The sequence below is a fragment of the Colias philodice genome, chromosome 9 (genome assembly GCF_061535455.1).
Source record: "Colias philodice isolate Cphi_HAF_F1 chromosome 9, ilColPhil1 Martin Lab GWU primary, whole genome shotgun sequence".
NCBI lineage: Eukaryota > Metazoa > Arthropoda > Insecta > Lepidoptera > Pieridae > Colias > Colias philodice.
Window position 1 is genome coordinate 1957501 of NC_143094.1, and position 12500 is coordinate 1970000.

At 40.6% G+C, this 12500-nt stretch overlaps 3 non-coding genes across 3 annotated transcripts in view; all 3 read left to right on the forward strand.

Annotated features, from left to right (window-relative positions):
- The first annotated feature begins 9499 nt into the window (after positions 1–9499).
- Positions 9500–11404, forward strand: LOC149485646 (small subunit ribosomal RNA). The gene has a single exon (XR_016316116.1). It is a non-coding gene; the product is annotated as a small subunit ribosomal RNA (ribosomal RNA).
- Positions 11405–11678: 274 nt separating this feature from the next.
- On the forward strand, positions 11679–11835 carry LOC149485647 (5.8S ribosomal RNA). The gene has a single exon (XR_016316126.1). It is a non-coding gene; the product is annotated as a 5.8S ribosomal RNA (ribosomal RNA).
- Positions 11836–12241: 406 nt separating this feature from the next.
- The window catches only part of LOC149485648 (large subunit ribosomal RNA), a 4012-nt gene continuing 3753 nt past the window's right edge, over positions 12242–12500 (forward strand). Inside the window, exon 1 of the ribosomal RNA XR_016316122.1 lies at positions 12242–12500. This exon is cut by the window's right edge and continues 3753 nt beyond it. This is a non-coding gene — a ribosomal RNA (large subunit ribosomal RNA).

The window sequence follows — 12500 nt, forward strand, 5'->3', positions numbered from 1 at the left end:
TTAGGTTAGGAAAATTTTTCTAAGTCCGGAAAATTTCCATACGCCAGGAAAATTTCTATACGTCAGCAAAAATTTCTATAAGTTTATTTTCTCAGTCCGGAAAATTTCCATACGCCAGGAAAATTTCTATACGTCATGAAAATTTATATAAGCCAGGAAAATTTCTATACGTCAGGAAAAATTTCTATAAGGTGGAAAAGGATAGGTTAGGTTAGGTTAGGTTAGGTTGGGTTAGGTAAGGTTAGGAAAATTTTTCTAAGTCCGGAAAATTTCCATACGCCAGGAAAATTGCTATACGTCAGGAAAAATTTCTATAAGGTGGAAAAGGATAGGTTAGGTTAGGTTAGGAAAATTTTTCTAAGTCCGGAAAATTTCCATACGCCAGGAAAATTTCTATACGTCAGGAAAAATTTCTATAAGGTGGAAAAGGATAGGTTAGGTTAGGTTAGGTTAGGTTAGGAATATTTTTCTAAGTCCGGAAAATTTCCATACGCCAGGAAATTTCTATACGTCAGGAAAATTTATATAAGCCAGGAAAATTTATATAAGCCAGGAAAATTTCTATAAGCCAGGAAAATTTCTATACGTCAGGAAAAATTTCTATAAGATGGAAAAGGATAGGTTAGGTTAGGTTAAGTTAGGTTAGGTTAGGTTAGGTTAGGAAAATTTTTCTAAGTCCGGAAAATTTCCATACGCCAGGAAAATTTCTATACGTCAGGAAAATTTATATAAGCCAGGAAAATTTCTATACGTCAGGAAAAATTTCTATAAGGTGGAAAAGGATAGGTTAGGTTAGGTTAGGTTAGGTTAGGTTAGGTTAGGAATATTTTTCTAAGTCCGGAAAATTTCCATACGCCAGGAAATTTCTATACGTCAGGAAAATTTATATAAGCCAGGAAAATTTATATAAGCCAGGAAAATTTCTATACGTCAGGAAAAATTTCTATAAGATGGAAAAGGATAGGTTAGGTTAGGTTAGGTTAAGTTAGGTTAGGTTAGGTTAGGTTAGGAAAATTTTTCTAAGTCCGGAAAATTTCCATACGCCAGGAAAATTTCTATACGTCAGGAAAATTTATATAAGCCAGGAAAATTTCTATACGTCAGGAAAAATTTCTATAAGGTGGAAAAGGATAGGTTAGGTTAGGTTAGGTTAGGTTAGGTTAGGTTGTGAAAATTTTTCTAAGTCCGGAAAATTTCCATACGCCAGGAAATTTCTATACGTCAGGAAAATTTATATAAGCCAGGAAAATTTATATAAGCCAGGAAAATTTCTATACGTCAGGAAAAATTTCTATAAGATGGAAAAGGATAGGTTAGGTTAGGTTAGGTTAGGCTAACCTAACCTAACCTTACCTAACCTAACCTAACCTAACCTAACCTAACCTAACCTAACCTAACCTTACCTAAACACAAACCTAAATATTAAATCGTCACACATAAACCTAACTATTATTACATTGAGGTTCAAATTTATGTCTATCAAAAATTAACGCCCTCTTTTGTTGTTGTCGTTGTGTTGATTCAGCTTCTTATAGCTTTTTGTGTATCAGTTTGTTTGTTTGTTTGAACGCGCTAATCTCGGGAACTACTGGTCCAATTTGAAAAATTCTTTCGGTGTTAGATAGCCCATTTATCGAGGAAGGCTATATCCATACTAATATTATAAATGCGAAAGTAACTCTGTCTGTCTGTCTGTTACTCAATCACGCCTTAACTACTGAACCAATTTGCATGAAATTTGGTATAGAGATATTCTGATACCCGAGAAAGGACATAGGATAGGTTTTATCCCGGAAATCCTACGGGAACGGGTTTTTCTTTGAAAACGCGGGCGAAGCCGCGGGCGGAAAGCTAGTAGGCTATATATCATCACGCTAAGACCAACAGGAGCAGAGCAATGCGGGTGAAATCGCGGGGAACAGCTAGTTTATAATAATCCTCTAGGCTCTACATTCTATCATAACAAATATTTTGATTTCTATGAATAATTGTGATAAAATATTTTAGTTAATAGACGACACAAATTGTGAACATGTAATCATTACCATTACCTTTATATTAGCAGCAAGGAATTTTCTCCTAAGCCGTTCAATTTTGACCAGCCTTGGTAACTCCTTCGGAAGCACTATGCTTAGAAACTGCAACTTTGGTACAAACGTCTAGAACGGGAATTGCTGGGGAAAAAACATTTTCATTCTAATAACGTCATGAGTAATTTTAATAAATAAATCTGTTTATTTATCTTTAAAATAAGCAATGTTAAATAAGTAGGTAAGAGAATTTATTACGTTCATATATTTAATAGAAACTATTAATTTATTTTTATTATTTAATTATACACACGTAATAAACACACACACACACACACACACATGCATGCAATCTTTTTTGTTGAAATTGTAAAATTACTTAAGTTGAAAAAGGCAACCAATCTACTAAAATTGTGAGGGGATTCTAAAGCCTGTAACACAGTTTTGAACTAACACAGGCTTTAATTTACCCAAATTTTAACTTTAATTTAAGTACCCATATTTATTATTTTAAAACTTTTTCAATAAAGAATTTTTCTATTTCTATTTCTATTTAATGTAAGGTAATATTTAATGTTAGATAATCTATGTACTAAACTTCACAATTACTGTGTGAACGTTCTTATACAATATAAGTTTTACTTTTTGTTAAAGTAATAAACCCTAATTCAATACGCTACGGTAAGTTATGTTTTGTGCGTAACCTTCTCCAGATAAAGAAAATCTACTGAACCAGCATAAAACACAAATCCTTAAAATCTAGCCACTACTTTTTTAGAATATAACAATGAATATTCTAAAGTTTTTATTTATTAAGCCTTGATATAAAAAAACTTGTTATTTAACCAAATCCAGTCCATTTAAAATTAACGAGAGTTACCGCTCTATCGAGACTAATAATAATAATTGATACAACTCCTTCATATTATAATTAAGTTAAAAGTTTTTCCTTTTAATTGCGGCGAGCTTTAGAAGTTGGATCCTACTATTTTTATTAATTATTACAGGATTATTAAATACGGCCGTCTTAAAATAATGAAAATTAATTTTACGTTAAAGATTGAACTACCTTTTATAAAAGTTAAATATAAGAAATACTTAGTTTTTTGCTCGATTACTGATAGATATGCGGAAGGACACGAATGAAACGCTAGACGGCTGTTAACGAACTGACTTTAATGTCACGTAAGATGACAAATCAATGCACATACATAACAGTCCCTCCCCCATAGTGAAACATAATTAAAAATACTTTTTGAAGTCAACCTTGGGACGGTTGCGCTTCTCACGCGCGTTAGGGGCCGATTGGTACGGCTGGACTTCATCGCGCTGCTGCTGGCTCGCTTCCGCGTCGTGGAAGCACTCGTCTTCCACATCGGTCTCGGGCGGGCGCCGCACGCCTCGCGTCGTCGTCACCCACGACGGCCGCGGCGGCGAGCGCTGCTGTCCGTCAGTGGCCGGTTGGGGCGAGCCGCTGTTTACAGGTGAATCTGTCACCCTGTCGTCCCCTCTCTCATCCGCCTCTGCTCTCGGCACGGACGCTTCTCGTGTCGCGGACGTTGAAGGCGTCGGAGAATGCGATGATAATGTGCCCGATACGTTAGAATTTTCTAAGTCCCAAGGTTGCTTATCTAAAATATCGCCTTTGTATAGAATTATTTGATTCTTGTGTTTTTTAACTATCGAATTTGTTACAAAATCTTTAATACAGTATAACATTTTCCCCATTTTCCTTATAATAGTACCTTTATACCATTTATAGTCTTTCTTATTAAAATGTTTTTTATATAAAACGTATTGTCCAGGCATAAATACTACATCTCTTTTATGTACATTTTTAGTTTGTGAACACTGATTAAAATATGTTACATTACTATTAGCGGATGCGGTCGATGAAAGCGGAAAACGAGTATGATTCATTATATCAAAACGGCACCTCAGCTTGCGCCCAAACACTAACTCAGCCGGAGAAACATTTGTTATCGAATGCACAGAGTTACGGTAATCGAATAAATATTTGAGTAAATTTAATCTACTATCTTTCATGTTTTTATTACTCAAAATACTAGATTTAATGCCTTTTTTTACAATTTTAACGTATATTTCGGCTTGGCCGTTACTAGCCGGGTGGTAAGACGGTGACGTTAACTGATTGATACCGTTTAACTGACAAAAATATCTAAATTCTGTTGACGTGAACGCTGTACCATTATCAGACACTATCGTATTAGGTAGCCCAAAACGAGATATAAATTCATACATTTTATCCGTTACGGCGCTCGAGTTACAACTACTCATATCATAAACTTCGACCCATTTACTATAAGCATCCACTATGACCAAGTACATTCGACCATTTAGAGGCCCAAGGAAATCCAGATGTATTCTATAGAATGGGTGCGGTGCGGCGGGCCACGGAACAATAGGCGCCTTTGGTGGTGATGACCTTAATTGATTACAAACATCACACGTACTTATCATTTTTTCAAGCGTTTCGTCTATGCCAGGAAACCAAAATCTCGCCCGGGCTTCCGCCTTAGTTTTAACTATACCCAAATGGGACGTATGCAATTCCTTTAAAACCTGATTACGCAAGGAACTAGGTATAACTATCTTGTGCCCGCGCATAAGACACTCATTTTCATATGATAACTGCAACCTACACGCAAAATATGGTTGAATTAAAACATCGCTTACCTTTCTAGGCCAGCCGTTTAATACATAAGTAATAACTCGATTCAGTATCGGATCTTTAATAGTTGCTTCTCGCAACTCGCACATAGTGATCGGTAACGCGCCCTCAAAAACAAATCGAATATACGCTGCGCGGTCGCAGGTGTCTGCCTCCCCGCGCGCTTTCCCCCCGTCCGCTGGCGCGAGCGGTAGGCTCGCCCGCGATAGATAATCAGCTGTATTATCTTTACTCTTTACATATTCAATCTCGTAATTGTAGCTACTTAAAAATAACGCATATCGTTGTAACCTATTTGCCGATACTTCCGGAATGCCCTTATATGGACCGAATATTGATAGAAGAGGCTTATGATCAGTTCGTAAAATAAACGGTGAAGTACGACCGTACAAGTATTGATGAAATCGCCGCACACCAAAAATAATAGCGGTAGCTTCTTTTTGTATTTGCGAGTAATGCTTTTCTGCGCTATTTAAGGTACGAGACGCAAAAGCAACTGGTCTTTCTTGCCCATCACCCGCTATTTGGGATAAAATTGCCCCTAAACCACTTGGTGATGCGTCCACCGTTAAAATAATTTTTGCTTCTGCGTTGTAGTGTGCTAACACTTGATCGGAAGCTAATATTTCCTTTATTTGGATAAACGCTTTATTTTCTAGGTCTGACCAATGCCACTTAATACCTTTTTTTAATAATTCATATAGGGGACATAATATAGTCGAAGCATCCGGTATAAAACATCTATAATAATTAATTAACCCCAAAAATGATTGTAACTGATTTAAATTAGCTGGAATGGGGGCTTCCAATATAGCTTTAACTTTATCCGGATTTTTTTTCAATCCATCCTTATTAATAATATATCCTAAGTAGTTAATCTCATCCTTAAAATATTCACATTTCTCCCGCTGTAAAACGAGCCCGGCTGCTTGTAAGCGTTGTAATACCGTGTGTAGCCTTTCGAGATGTTCAGCACGGTTGCGGCCCGTGATACAGACATCATCTAATAAACACAGTACGCCGTCGATACCAGAAAGTAACTCGTCCATTGCGCGTTGAAAAATAGCAGGCGCGCTCGCTAACCCGAAAACTAGCCTTGTAAATACAAAAAGGCCGCGATGGGTATTGATGCAAGTGTACTTTTGTGACTGATCATCTAGAATGAATTGGTTATAAGCCATCGATAAGTCTAATTTGGAAAACTGTTGACCTCCGTGAAGCTTCGAGAATAATTCTTTTATAGTCGGTAATGGATATTTGTCAACAACTAATTGTTTATTTAGACTAACTGAGTAATCAACACACAATCGAACCGATCCGTCGCGTTTTAACACAGGAACGATCGGCGACGCGTACTCTGAGTGTGATACGGGTTTGAGTATTCCTAAATCTAGAAGCCTGTTTATTTCCTGGTCTACTTTATCGCGCAACGCGAACGGCATGGGACGTGCTTTGAAATATAAGGGTTTTGCGTCTAGTTTCAAATGTAATGAAACTTTATGCCTATTAAATTCGCCTAATTTATTAGAAAATATATCTGGATAACGTAAATGTAATGAATGTATATCACTTGCAACTTTACAATTAAATACCGGTGATAGTTGTAACTCGAATTTCGCTATAAAATCTCGACCGAGGAGGGGCGGTCCGCCGTGACGAACAACATACACTTGTAGTTTATTCGTACGTCCCTTCCATTCGACCGTCATAGGTGCACAGCCTATGCATGCAATGACCTCCCCCGTGTAACTGACGAGTTTTTTATTAGTGTTCGATAATGGTACATTCGGAAAATACATTGAATATGTTCTATTAGATATGACAGTAACGGCCGAACCACTATCCACTTCAAAGGGAATTTTTACCCCGTTTACACATACTGTTTCCACTAACGGCTCCCCTTTAATTGATCGAATAAGATATAACTCACCATCGTCATCGCTCTCACCGGTCGCATCCGTATTTACACATTTGACTGCTTTGCACATTCGACGCAAGTGACCCTTTTTATGACATCTCTTACAACTAAAACTCGCGAAACGACACTCTGACGACTTATGATTTTTATAGCCGCACACTGAACACTTTTCTTTATTCTCACTATTGTTCTTGTTATGTGGCACTTTATTCGCGATTTTAAACAAAGCGTCGGATGTATTTGGCGAAGCCGCAATGGCGGCCGCGCGCGCGCTGCGTAGATTCTCGACCAGCTCCACCGCTCTGGCTAATGTCAGCTCTGCCAGGTCCTGCACGTACAGCTTCTCTTTCTCGGGTCCCGGCAACATTCCCATTATAAATCGATCGCGCAACACCTCTTCTACATTACTGAAATTACAGTACGCTGTGAGGCCGCGAAGTCTCGCCGCCCATTGTTGCGTCGATTCCGTAGGTAGCTGTTCTGCCGAATAGAATTTATGCCGTTCACCAAAACCAACTTGTTTCGGCGTAAAATGTGCATCTAAAAGGCGTAGAATGTCTTCATATGGCACCTCTTGCAATTCTTTCGGCAACGCAAGGTCAGATGCCAACTTGTAGGTACTATCTGACAATGCACTGAGTAAGAACGCTCGTCTTTTCACTCCCAAGGGGTCTTTCACCGCATCTATGTCGTTCGCGATGAACCATTGAGCTATCCTGCTTTTGAAAGTCTTCCACGTTTGCAGACTGTGATCGAAATTGGATAAAATGCTCATATTCGAAAACGACATTTTTATTTTATTTTTTTATATCGCGGGTATCTCGTCGCCACTGATAGATATGCGGAAGGACACGAATGAAACGCTAGACGGCTGTTAACGAACTGACTTTAATGTCACGTAAGATGACAAATCAATGCACATACATAACAATCTATCAAACTTTAAAGGTAAAAGGTTATTTACTATGCAAAGACGGAATAAATAAAAGGTAAAAACGGTAAACAAAGCACACTAACAACTAAAGAACAGTAATAATATAAATAAATACAACATATTACAATGCTCTCATCTTCTCTATATGTAGTCCATCTTCCTGTGGTGGTGGTGCAGCTAAGCAGTTTGGGCTTCTGCGGCTTCGGCAGTGAAACCAACATTGGCGCTAGTTTATCTGTTTTTGCCTGTAAATCAATTTTAATGATGAATGATATAATTGGAGTGCATGTGAATCTACTGTATTCTGTCACATATCACTTAACTAGCTGCGCTTCGTAATAATAATAATTCCTCGATAAATGGGCTATCTAACACCGAAATAATAATTGAAAGATTGAATAGGCTCGTAAATATTATGTACCGTTAGTAATTAATATAAATATAAAAGTACCTGTAACATAAGCTTCACGCGTTTTTTTGCATACACTTCTTTAGAAGGATCCTCTTTCATCATGTTCGAAACCAATTCCGAATAATATCCACGCTTCGGAATCGAATCTCTCTCCGTATTGTCATGAACCAGATCATGGTATTTGATTATTTTCTTCTTAATGAATGTTACACTCATTTTAACCTATTTATTGAATAAAATATTAATTAATATATTAATAACATTTTTGTTAGGAAAACGGCTACATACATTTTATACATGAAATTTATACCAAAAAATATGTTATGATATTTACGCAAGTTGTTGTTGTTGTTTATAATTTATTTAATATGGACCACGAAATTTATAATCATGAATTATTTTTGACGACTGCACGCCGTAACTGCACGCGTGCAAAGTTTTTTGACTTGACCTTGAAAACACGAGGCGCGTCAGTCGCTCGCGGCGTATGTATGTATGTATGTATGTATGTATGTATGTATGTATGTACATATGCCGTGCGTGATACGTGAAAAATTAAACAAGCAGAAACTTCTTTGACGGGATGCGAGACAATCGGTGCGCGAGGCTAGCGAAGACGGGGGGCGATGCGCGTGCGCAGCGAGAGATTGTGTACGTATGTGTATGTATCATTATTTCGTCGCTGTTGTACCGCGTCGCCCGTGTGCTCTGCGCTCTCCTCGTTGCCGCAGTTCGCGTGTCGGTGTGGCGTTGATGTGGGGTTGGTGTTTGGTGGTGAGTCTGACAGAGTTGTAGAGTAGTGTGTTAGATCTATAAAATAATAAAAGACCAAAGATGATATTGTAAAAGCGTTGTGCAAACGGCGCGATACAGTTTTTAATCTTTAGTATTTTATGGTTAGTAGATAGTGTAGTAGTAGTAGCTGTAGTAACATTGCGTCTGCCGACGGTTTGATAGATTGTCAGTTTCGTAGATTGTATTTTATATGTGTAGTGTAATAAATATTACGCATCTTGATACACTCTCGGAGCGCAGACCGTGAAAAATATACTACGACTATTGAACGGCAGTATGAAAATTTTTAATGCTCACATCGCACACGTTTGTGATGTACCAATGGGCTTTTATCAGATGTTTATACGTGTGTGTGTGTGAAACACGTATATTCCAAAACTTGGTCGCAATTTTCGATCCTTCCACTCTCCGTGCGTAGATTGATCGTTTGCGTCATAAAAGTTGACCGATATTAAAATTTTTCCTTCGCTTGATGCGAATGGGAATTGTTAAGGGGTGTCTCGTTAAGATGATACTTTCAACGATTAAACTGGACTGTGTTCAGATTTATCCACGCTTGCGCGCGCGCGCGTGTGTGAATAGTGTGCGTGTGACGGTCGCCGCCGTTGCATATCATGCTATTTAAACACGCCGCGCGCATATTATGTATATAGAGAAGCAAACGTCGCGGCGGCATCGTCGTGTTACGTTTGAGGCTCTAGCGGAAGCTTTAGTTAGCTCCCTGGTTGATCCTGCCAGTAGTTATATGCTTGTCTCAAAGATTAAGCCATGCATGTCTCAGTGCAAGCCGTATTAAGGCGATACCGCGAATGGCTCAATATATCAGTTTTGGTTCCTTAGATCTTACTCAGTTACTTGGATAACTGTGGTAATTCTAGAGCTAATACATGCAATCAGAACTCTGACCAGTGATGGAATGAGTGCTTTTATTAGATCAAAACCAATCGACGGAGGGCCTGGCGTCTGAAGTCGTTAATTTTGATGAATCTGGATAACTTTTGCCGATCGCATGGTCCAGTACCGGCGACGCATCTTTCAAATGTCTGCCTTATCAACTTTCGATGGTAGTTTCTGCGACTACCATGGTTGTCACGGGTAACGGGGAATCAGGGTTCGATTCCGGAGAGGGAGCCTGAGAAACGGCTACCACATCCAAGGAAGGCAGCAGGCGCGCAAATTACCCACTCCCGGCACGGGGAGGTAGTGACGAAAAATAACGATACGGGACTCTTACGAGGCCTCGTAATCGGAATGAGTACACTTTAAATATTTTAACGAGGAACAATTGGAGGGCAAGTCTGGTGCCAGCAGCCGCGGTAATTCCAGCTCCAATAGCGTATACTAAAATTGTTGCGGTTAAAAAGCTCGTAGTTGCATTTGTGCGCCGCGCTGTCGGTGCACCGCATCCGCGGTGATACTGACACGTTTGCGGAGCATATCGTCGGTGAGCCGGTCGTTAAAAGCCGGTTCAATATCAAAATCCTATCGCGGTGCTCTTCAGTGAGTGTCGAGGTGGGCCGACAATTTTACTTTGAACAAATTAGAGTGCTCAAAGCGGGCTCAAAATGCCGCTTGAATATTTCGTGCATGGAATAATAGAATATGATCTCGGTTCTATTTTGTTGGTTTTCAGAACTCCGAGGTAATGATTAATAGGGATAACTGGGGGCATTCGTATTGCGACGTTAGAGGTGAAATTCTTGGATCGTCGCAAGACGAACATCAGCGAAAGCATTTGCCAAAGGTGTTTTCATCAATCAAGAACGAAAGTTAGAGGTTCGAAGGCGATTAGATACCGCCCTAGTTCTAACCGTAAATATGTCATCTAGCGATCCGCCGACGTTACTACAATGGCTCGGCGGGCAGCTTCCGGGAAACCAAAGATTTTGGACTCCGGGGGGAGTATGGTTGCAAAGCTGAAACTTAAAGGAATTGACGGAAGGGCACCACCAGGAGTGGAGCCTGCGGCTTAATTTGACTCAACACGGGAAATCTCACCAGGCCCGGACACCGGAAGGATTGACAGATTAATAGCTCTTTCTTGATTCGGTGGGTGGTGGTGCATGGCCGTTCTTAGTTGGTGGAGCGATTTGTCTGGTTAATTCCGGTAACGAACGAGACTCTAGCCTGCTAAATAGGCGTCGTCATTTAGGTGTGCGCGGCTCTCGGGTCGCGCAACTCACTGGCGGCGTATTAAAATTCTTCTTAGAGGGACCGGCGGCTTTGAGCCGCACGAGATTGAGCAATAACAGGTCTGTGATGCCCTTAGATGTCCTGGGCCGCACGCGCGCTACACTGAAGGAATCAACATGTTCTCCCTGGCCTAGAGGCCCGGGCAACCCGTTGAAACTCCTTCGTGCTGGGGATTGGGGTTTGCAATTATCCCCCATAAACGAGGAATTCCTAGTAAGCGCGAGTCATAAGCTCGCGTTGATTACGTCCCTGCCCTTTGTACACACCGCCCGTCGCTACTACCGATTGAATGATTTAGTGAGGTCTTCGGACCGACACGCGGTGGCTTCACGGCCGTCGGCGTTGCTGGGAAGTTGACCAAACTTGATCATTTAGAGGAAGTAAAAGTCGTAACAAGGTTTCCGTAGGGGAACCTGCGGAAGGATCATTAACGTAACGACGCACTGCGCACTCTCGCACTACTCGCATACGCGCCTCGTGTGTGTTTGTGTATAGTACGAACAAGTGTCGTGGGACGCGTGAATGTGACTGCATCCGTTAAAAAAAAAAAAACGAATACCTCTAACATGTCAGTGTATGACGTGTTCGAGTGATTCGCGAAAGCGCGCGGTACATATTTTAACCTATGTACACACACGCAAACGTTACATAAAAGAACGCGCACAACACTTTGATTATGAAACGAAAACATTATAATAAACTATTACCCTGAACGGTGGATCACTTGGCTCGCGGGTCGATGAAGAACGCAGTTAACTGCGCGTCATAGTGTGAACTGCAGGACACATTTGAACATCGACATTTCGAACGCACATTGCGGTCCGTGGAGAAATATCCAGGACCACTCCTGTCTGAGGGCCGGCTGTATAAAAACAACAATCCACACTGTTCACACGCGTGTTTTCACGCGTGTGTGAGCATGTGACGGTTTAGCGAGCGCATTGTGTGCACGCTATCCGTTTGAAAATTTTACCTGTATCATGTTCTACGTGTGCGCGACTCGGTGTGAAACCGTTGTGGACGCTTCTCGCGCGACGCTCGTATGATATGTCTCGTGTAGAATGTGTCGTGAACTGTTTCGCATGTAAGCCGAGCCGCATTCAAAGCGCTCGTAGTGCGTGTTATTGTGTATAATATATTATTTTTGTCATAATAATATGATGTGTATTATGATAAAATATGAAAGTGAAGCGTAGGCGGACTCGACGTCCGTGTAGCGTCGTAGTAGCGCTGACGGATATCGCGTCTGCCTCCCACTTTTTATCGTTGGCCTCAGATCAGGGAGGATCACCCGCCGAATTTAAGCATATTAGTAAGCGGAGGAAAAGAAACTAACCAGGATTCCCTTAGTAGCGGCGAGCGAACAGGGAATAGCCCAGCACTGAATCCCGCGGTCGTAACGGTCGCGGGAGATGTGGTGTTTGGGAGGTTCCGCTTTCTCGTAGGTTTCGCACCTGTCCAAGTTCGTCTTGAACGGGGCCGTTTTCCCGTAGAGGGTGCCAGGCCCGTAGCGACGGAGCGAATCT